The 8,283-nt window shown below is 42.5% G+C and overlaps 1 pseudogene; it reads right to left on the bottom strand.

Moving 5' to 3' along the window:
• Positions 1-364: 364 nt before the first annotated feature.
• On the bottom strand, positions 365-8,250 carry LOC121768752 (annotated as a pseudogene).
• Positions 8,251-8,283: the final 33 nt, after the last annotated feature.

The raw sequence follows: 8,283 nt of genomic DNA, 5'->3' as shown, positions 1-8,283 counted from the left end.
TACACGAAATCTGGTTTCGATATTCACATTTTTTTTGTCTAAAAATGTACATTAGTTTATACTATGAGTTACACTTTATTTGTATTTGTATTTGTATTTTATTTTATTTTATTTTATTTTAATTTCTTGCACTAGGTGTGTATCAAACCCATCATACCCCAACGTCCAGAGCCTTTGTCTTAGTGGCAAAGAGCTTAGACATTATTGCATGAGGTGTCGAGTTCGAGCCCTCTTGATATCAGTTATAATTTCCTCTTATCTATAGTATATGAGTTTATTTGTAATTTCCTTCCTTATATAGGATTTAATTTAAAAAAAAAACCATCATACCCCAACTAATACAGAGATATGTATGAAGCTCCAATTCTCATGAAACCTACATATCTACAATCTTGAGAAAACTAGCAGTAGTAAGCAAATTTCCGAGAGATTGAACTACACAGATATGTCCTATTTCATCATACTGCTCAAAGCGACAAAATACAGAGATTGAATTTCATGATACTTTCTTGAATTTGTACATTGTGGCACACAAGACGTATACCACCAGATTGAAGGAGCTGAGAGCTGCGAGAAGCCAAAAGAAGGTAGTCGAGATGGCCGACATTCAAGTTGTTCGGTGTCCACCCGGGCTGTCCTCCTTGCGTTGTCAGAGACGTGACAACAGTGAGGATGAATGAGCTCAAATAGTTCCCTAGTGCGTTCGTGAGGAGTGACAGGGCTGTGCACAGGCTGCGCATGGCATCTGGTGATTGGTCGTAGAAGAACTCCAGTTGCCCAATGAACGTGAAAACTTCAGCAGCCCCGAGCAGTAAATACTGCGGTATCTGCCAGAAGATACTCATTGGTGCAGCAACTGCTGTATCCACCACATATGACAGACGGAAGACCTCCACGATAGCAGCAGCCGACATGCATAGAATCGAGAGGAATAGGCCGACTACCATCCTTTGTAGCTCAGTGAACCCTCTGTCTTGCCCGGTGAACATTTTGGCAAGTGGGACGAGGACTTTGTCGTACATTGGGACCCAGAAGATAACGCTGATGACATCAAAAGTCGATAGGGAGGCTGCAGGGATCAAGAAGGAACCGATGGAGGTGTCCATCACCATGCCTTGCTCCACAAACATTGTTGACATTTGAGCATAGACAGCAGCAAACACTATTCCGGTGGCCCAGATGGGAAACATCCGATTCAAGATCTTCAGTTACTCAACTTGTGTTACTGTGCAGAGATTCCAAGCATTGGAGTAATCTCCATGGTTGCTTTCTGCATCTGAAATTACAGCAGCTTTGTCGAGGCACCTTCAGAAGAAAGGAGCATTATCAGAGGACACGACAACCAATGGTTGGCAGTTTCATATATTAGAAGGGAAACAGAAATAATGAAGCTTCTGATGATATAGAAATATTTCAATGTGCGTATATAATGTACATCTATATAAAGGTATATAGGAGCAAATAATGCTAAACTAAATTTGGTTATTTCATTTGTTCCAGAAATTCGAATGAAATGCTTCTGCATTATCGAGGAATATCATATGAATTAGCAATAATGCAGAAGTTTTGTTAAAGCTCTAATCATACTGCAGAATATAAAGCAGTAACTATCAATGATCTTGAGAAACTGTAAGAAGAGTTATAAGTTCTAATCGTCAACAAGTTCATCAATCGTGTAAAGGGGGAAAAAGTGAGAAATTACTTTAGTTCATTAGTATGCAGCAATTTCCGGCTTCCTTCAATTGCAGAGCTTTTATCAGGTAATTCGTACAGAAGGCTACTATCATCAGGGACATCCAAATTCCATTTGCGGAATGATGCAACCAGGACCTGGCACATTCTTGTAATAGGGCTTCCTCCTGGTCTCTGAAACCTATAGAGATTGGTGCCCGAGAAGAAACTTACTATAGCAAATCAGGGATGCCAAAACCAAGGCCCCAGCCCCCACCCAACATTATCTTGAATCCAGACAATCAAACTACTTGATATCAAGGCACCAATGTTAATCAGTGTTGTCAAAATGTCGTTCGGGTCGCCCGGGTCGAGACCATCACCGCCCCAACATGGGTGGGTTGATCGAGATACAGGGTCGCCCGGGTCGAGTGTGTCGGCTGGGTCGCCCAAACACATGTTGCGCAGTCATGTTTTAAGATAAATCCGTAAATCTTTTTTATGTAAATCTTTCCCTTCAGTGCTGATTTGTTTTTACTAAAATAAACATAATATAAAAGTAAAACTTACCTAAAAATCTGCTCTCTTATTTTCTCAAATATATCACACGTTTTCTGACTTTCTCAATCTCAATTCTCTATATATATGCATGCACCACATCAAACTTTTCAAACCTACTTTCTACACTTTAGAATTCAGTTCAAAGATCTTTTGCTGCCATCCTTCATATATTCCTTTCTTTTGATATTTTCAGACAATGGTTTCAATTATTTATTTTGTGTTATGACTTTTGAATTGTTTTGATATTTTTGATCATTTCTATTTTCCACTTTATCTCTATTCACATGAATTACATCTACATTTATATTATTTGATATATTATAAACATTAGAGCAATATATTATTTGATTTAATATACAAGGCAAAAAAATAAGCCTAGATTCGTGGGTCTCTAGACCGCGTCGACTCATCGACCCGCGACCCGAATTTTCACCTCATCGACCCGGTGCGCCCCGCGACCCTAACATCACTGATGTTAATGGAATAATAGAACCAATTGAAAAAAGAACTCTTCCTAACACTCTCTACAGGGTCCGTATCATCAAGCTGGTCCGCCCCAAAAGATGAAACACATGGTTTGATCCCTCCTGTTCCGAGTGCTATAAGATATAGCCCAAAGAAAAATATTGCATATTGAGCATCTGAGGCAGAAGGGCATACAGAGTCAACACATTCAGGAGGCTTAAAATATGGTATACTGTCAAAGTGCACATTCCCTTCATAAGAGAAGACAGAGATAGGAATAATAAGATGAGAGCAACCAAGGAAGAAAAAATCTATGCGGAGAAAATAGAAGTTACAAACAACATTAGTACAAGTTAATATAAGGGGGACTGACATATCAATATGCTGGATAATAAAAACATCTAGGAAAATAAAAGTTTACATGATTAATGCAAGCATCAGGAGTCTAGAAAATAAATAATGGAGTAACAAAGTTTACTACTCCTAGAACAGCTTAAACAGCTTCAATCTGCAGTTCTCCAGCAGATTCAGGCAATAACCAACATTGTCTTATGCTTTAGTTAGATCCTTAGTAGGCAACCAGATCAACATCTCTAATTGCTTCAGAGGATTGACACTATACATAAAAGGTAAAATACCTGTCTGTCAGCAACACAGACAGCCAAAACAAACCCATATCTTAAACTTAATTATACTGGGCATTCTTCACCACCCAAAAGCATTCCAAAATTCTGTTTTATAATTGTATGATGATAGTTTACAGTTAAAATCTGAAAACCATGTGATTGCTTGCCCTCAGTTTCTAGACATATGAGTATATTGTAATGTCTTTCATGTTTTTTACTTGCTGGGATATATCAATTCCAAGAAGCTGCAAGAAAAATTCTTTCTTTCTTAGTTTAGTAAGAGAGCCAGCAAGATTAGGACTACTTGGCTACTTGCCAAAGTGCGCGTAACAATTTACAGGAGAAAGTTCAGCGAAAAGTCTTTCCCAGTTAAAAATTTTCAAACTTAGATTATGGAAGAAAGTTCGCCGGACACAGTCAACAATGGTTAGCACACTAGAGATGAGAGAGACCCAGCCAGCCATTAAATCCAGTAGTAGAAATAGAAGTACATAAATGAAATGATGAAAAGAAGTTAGGAAATCACAATGAAGTAAAGAGTGGAAAAGGCAGCAATTGTCCAATACCTCCCCAGTAAGCATCAGCTAGGATGGCCCCAATAAGGGGAGTCAAATAGCAGGTGCCTGACCATGTCATCACAGTTGTAGCAGCCGACACATTCCCTTCGTGTAAATTTTTTGTAAGATAACTAACAAGATTGGTGGCAATCTGATAAGGGTATTTCCCTTATCACGATGCCGGAGACGATAAACAAGATAATAAAGATATGGAAAAAATATGATAATATAATAATAGAGATATGAGAGATATTTCGAAAGATATAATCGTATCAAACTCCTCCACGGTTGAAATCCACCTTGTCCTCAAGGTGAGAACCACGAAGCTAACAACGAGGAATCCTCCAGGATCAAAAACATGCTCGCCAAAATTGAGTTTGGAAGGGATTTTCAACTTTCTTTTCTCACCCAAGCACATCCCCAATACTAGTAGCCATCGTTTGATTACTTGTCCACTACCAAGTTTGATATCAATTGGATCCCCTCGTTCAAAAGTGGGATTGAAAATTGTTGCATCAATCAGCTTTCTCTTGTAGTGTATGTCAACCCTGTCACATTCGTGAACCTGCGATGGGTTAGCAGCTGCGGGAATTATTGATAAGGTATGGGTTTAGGGTTTAGAAGATACACGGCAAGAAGATAGCCGCTGATGGTGGCGGCGGGGCTAGGTAAGGGTTGAATTGGTGGCGGTAAAGCTCAGGATCATACGCTGGCACGAGACCATCGGTTGGGACTTGCTGGTCGGGAACGGGCTGGACATAATTTTGCGGCAGTCCGTTGGGCGGGTCTGCGTGCGCGCCTCAGTTGTAAGGCCAGTATGGCTGCTGCCAATCCGGGGGGTCAGATCCGGGCCTCGGTGACAAACGCCTTTCATGTTCATCAAGTCTTGCCTCGAAACGCACCACCCTGGCAAGTAGGTGTTCCAGCATCTCTGCAGTTTGGTTTAGCTGTTGGCTTCCTGGCAGTGGCAGTACCGCTGGGACCATGGACGCCGTTGGAGGGCTTGTCATGTGCAAGGGCTCCGTGCGACTTACGCCCATAGATGAGATGACCATAGTGATGTCGAGAACTTTCAAGGAGACCTGCCCAACTCCATCTGTCCAACAAACGTTGTCCTCCAATCATTCGGTTCCGAGGAAGCACTTGTAGAGCAGATCTCGGGAGTACCTTATTGTCCCTCAACATCTCACGTGCCTCGTCTTGAGATCCTTCACTCTGTTCAATTTCATCGCTCACATCTACCCCGACAGCAGTGTTGATGGCAACATCGGTGATGCTGTTGGGAACATCGCGAATGTCTTTGGGAACATCCGCACTCAATACCATCATGAAAGTGTTATCAATGTTCTCCTCAGTTATACTCTCATCATCAGTGTTCTCCTCAAACCAAGCGGTCACACGGGCGAGCAGGGCGGCTTGGTCCAATCAATACACACGTAACTTCTCGTTGTATTCGTTTATGGCGGCTAGTTGGGCAGGGGAGAACGATCGAGCCATGAGGTCAGGATTATTGGGGTCAGAACCCTGGTATGTCGCTTCACCATAGGCGAGGTACGTGCTGTGAGGCGGCGACTGATCATAGGTCGAAGAACTCTGCTGCGTGCGCACCCATGGCGGGTCCCAGCAAGTGGGCTGTCGAGCCTGGTAGGGATGATATTGTGGGTGGAAGTGTCTATCCCGTGGATAGGATTGTTGCAGATCTAATGATCCAATCGGATGGTGTGGTGGCTGATATATGGGCTGCGATGGGTGGTGGGCGAATTGCGGCCGACGGTAGTCGAATTGGTGATGGTAATAGGCAGCATATGTGGATGACATGATTGAGGTAATTCGGAGGATGAGAACTCTCAATGAAAGCACCAATTGATAAGGGTATTTCTCTTATCACGATGCCGGAGACGATAAACAAGATAAAAGAGAAGTCCCGGGAGGCGGAATCCCGTCGACAACTCAAGCTTAAACAAAGTGCGTAAAATAAAACAGAAAGAAACGTAAATTCATAAATTCATTCCTTCATTGAACGTATCAACTCCTCTGCGGTTAAAATCCACTTTGTCCTCAAGGTGGGAACCACGAAGCAACGAACAAAGTTGAAAGTGAAAACCTTGTCGAGGTATCCCCTCCTGGATCAAACACACACCAAATAATTGAGCGTCTCCCTTCATCATCTTCCACAAAAATAATCAAAGGAGGACCAATGTGGTTGCCAAAATTCAACGCTAAAACATGATGCTTGTCCACGCGTTCAAGAATGCCCAAACATGGCGTATTATTGCGCAGAGGAATCCACCGTGCATCGTCGTCGAACGATGATGATTGATGATCAAAACTTGTTGCATTATCGACATGTAAATCCACATAGATATAAGCAATGTCATTCTTTACTTCATCACCATATGTGTTCGCTTCGGTTTGCCCCTCCTTGATACTTGATAGGAAGCTCGTTCGTCTGAGACCGGGGTTCAACTGCTTGCCTCACATCTCCCTTGCAATTATGTGCCGAGAGTTCTACCACTATTGGAAGCATATTATAGTCTCTCTCACAGTCCATTAGGTCATCACTTTCTTCCGCTTGTTTGGCCAGAGCTTCTTCAAGTGACTTAGATAGATCCTCGACTTTTTCATGAGACGTTGTCAGGGTTGCGTTGAGGACAACAACCGGAGGAGGAGGCGCTGGTGCGGAGCAGTTGTGCGAGTAGGAGGACTGTTGCGGCTGTGGGGGCTGCAGCGGGTATTCTGATCGCTGCAGTGGCGGTTGGGACGTAAAATTCGTGGGCTGGTAGTTATACTGCCACGAATGGTATCTGGCGTAAGAATTTTGCAGCGGCGCGAATAAATCCGAGTAGGTGTAGGGCTCCTGCGGGACAACGACTGGAACCGGCCAACAAGGATGTTCGTGGTAGGAATACGCTTGACGCAGCGGGACATAGGGTGGCGGTGGATTCAGTTGTTCGGCGTAGAGACTTTGCAGCAGCGCGTACGAATCCGTGTAGGTGTACGGAGGCGGCAGCTGGTCGGTGTTTGGAGACGGCGTCGGCTGGTAGCAGGTGAACTGGAATTGCGGTCGTGCAGCTGCGTACAGTGAGGTTTCGTCGGGTGGGTCAGGTTCTAGGCGCAACGGAGGGAGCGTGGCTGCTGCCCTACGCTCATGCTCACTCAATCGGGTCTCTAGTCGGGCATGCCAAGCGAGGATATATTCCAACTTTGCAGCTATTGAATTCAGTTGCAAGTCTTCGGATGCTTGCGATACCTCCGGCCATGAACGAAGATTGACTTCGGCCATGAGTTCGAGGATGAAAGCACCAATTTGATAAGGGTATTTCCCTTATCACGATGCCAGAGACGATAAACAAGATAATAAAGATATGGAAAAAATATGATAATATAATAATAGAGATTATGGGAGATATTTCGGAAGATATAATCGTATCACAATCCCATAGTATGCTAAACGCTCACAGCATTCAGTCCCTGACATATGATACACATAAAAGATCGAAACTGGGAAGTAACAACTATCTAACTACTACAGCACTTAATACCTAGAATGTAAGGACATGCTCTCCAATTCCCAGTTTTGCTCTTCAGAACAGGGTTCCCCTTAGAGTCGACAGAACCATCGCCAGTATGTAGTCCATCACTTCCACTCTACAAGAAAAACGGCACAAAATTACAGTGTGCAGTCAATTAGACAACTTCAAATCAAATGTGAAAATTCACCTCCCAAGAGTTGCAATTTACTAGTAGTAAATTGCGTTTGGATTAAAGACATTCACAAAATTTTCCATTAGCCCTAGCATCAGGACTCAGGTCCCATGATTCCAATCTTAATAACTCAATTTGTGGGAAAAGAAGTAAAAATAAATAAAACCTATCTCCTCATGGAGAAAGACATGAGAAAACCAGCAGAAGCACTTGCCAAGTCAACTACCCAAGTATATTAAGATTGATCAATTGATTTTACAAAAGATACAAAATGCCCCCATCACCTCCCTTGATTGCGACTTAAAACAAAACTGGTTTTTTTTTCAATATTTGGAATAATTCCCCGCCTAACAGAAACAGAATAATACCCTCAACTCAAACAATTCCATTCCAATCCAATACATATTGAGAAGAAAATCTTAATGTAGAAAATGAATTATTATTAAAATAAAGGCGAATCACCTCTACATGAACATGACCCTCCTCCAGAAGCAATCTCTCCTCCTCATGACTACCCATTAGCTATGAAGAGTTGGAATCTGTAATGCGCTTTATATATTGGAAAGATGGGAAGCGATGATGAGGATTGCTTCAAGTGCAGGAAAGGATATTATGATTATTATATGAGGGGAAATGAATGATCCACAGTCTTACGATTCTTGTGATCTTCCCAATGCTGCTTCTATATTTTTGGGGGT

The sequence above is a fragment of the Salvia splendens genome, chromosome 15 (genome assembly GCF_004379255.2).
Source record: "Salvia splendens isolate huo1 chromosome 15, SspV2, whole genome shotgun sequence".
Taxonomy (NCBI): domain Eukaryota; kingdom Viridiplantae; phylum Streptophyta; class Magnoliopsida; order Lamiales; family Lamiaceae; genus Salvia; species Salvia splendens.
The sequence above is the reverse complement of the archived record's forward strand: the minus strand, read 5'-3'. Positions and strand labels throughout refer to the sequence as shown.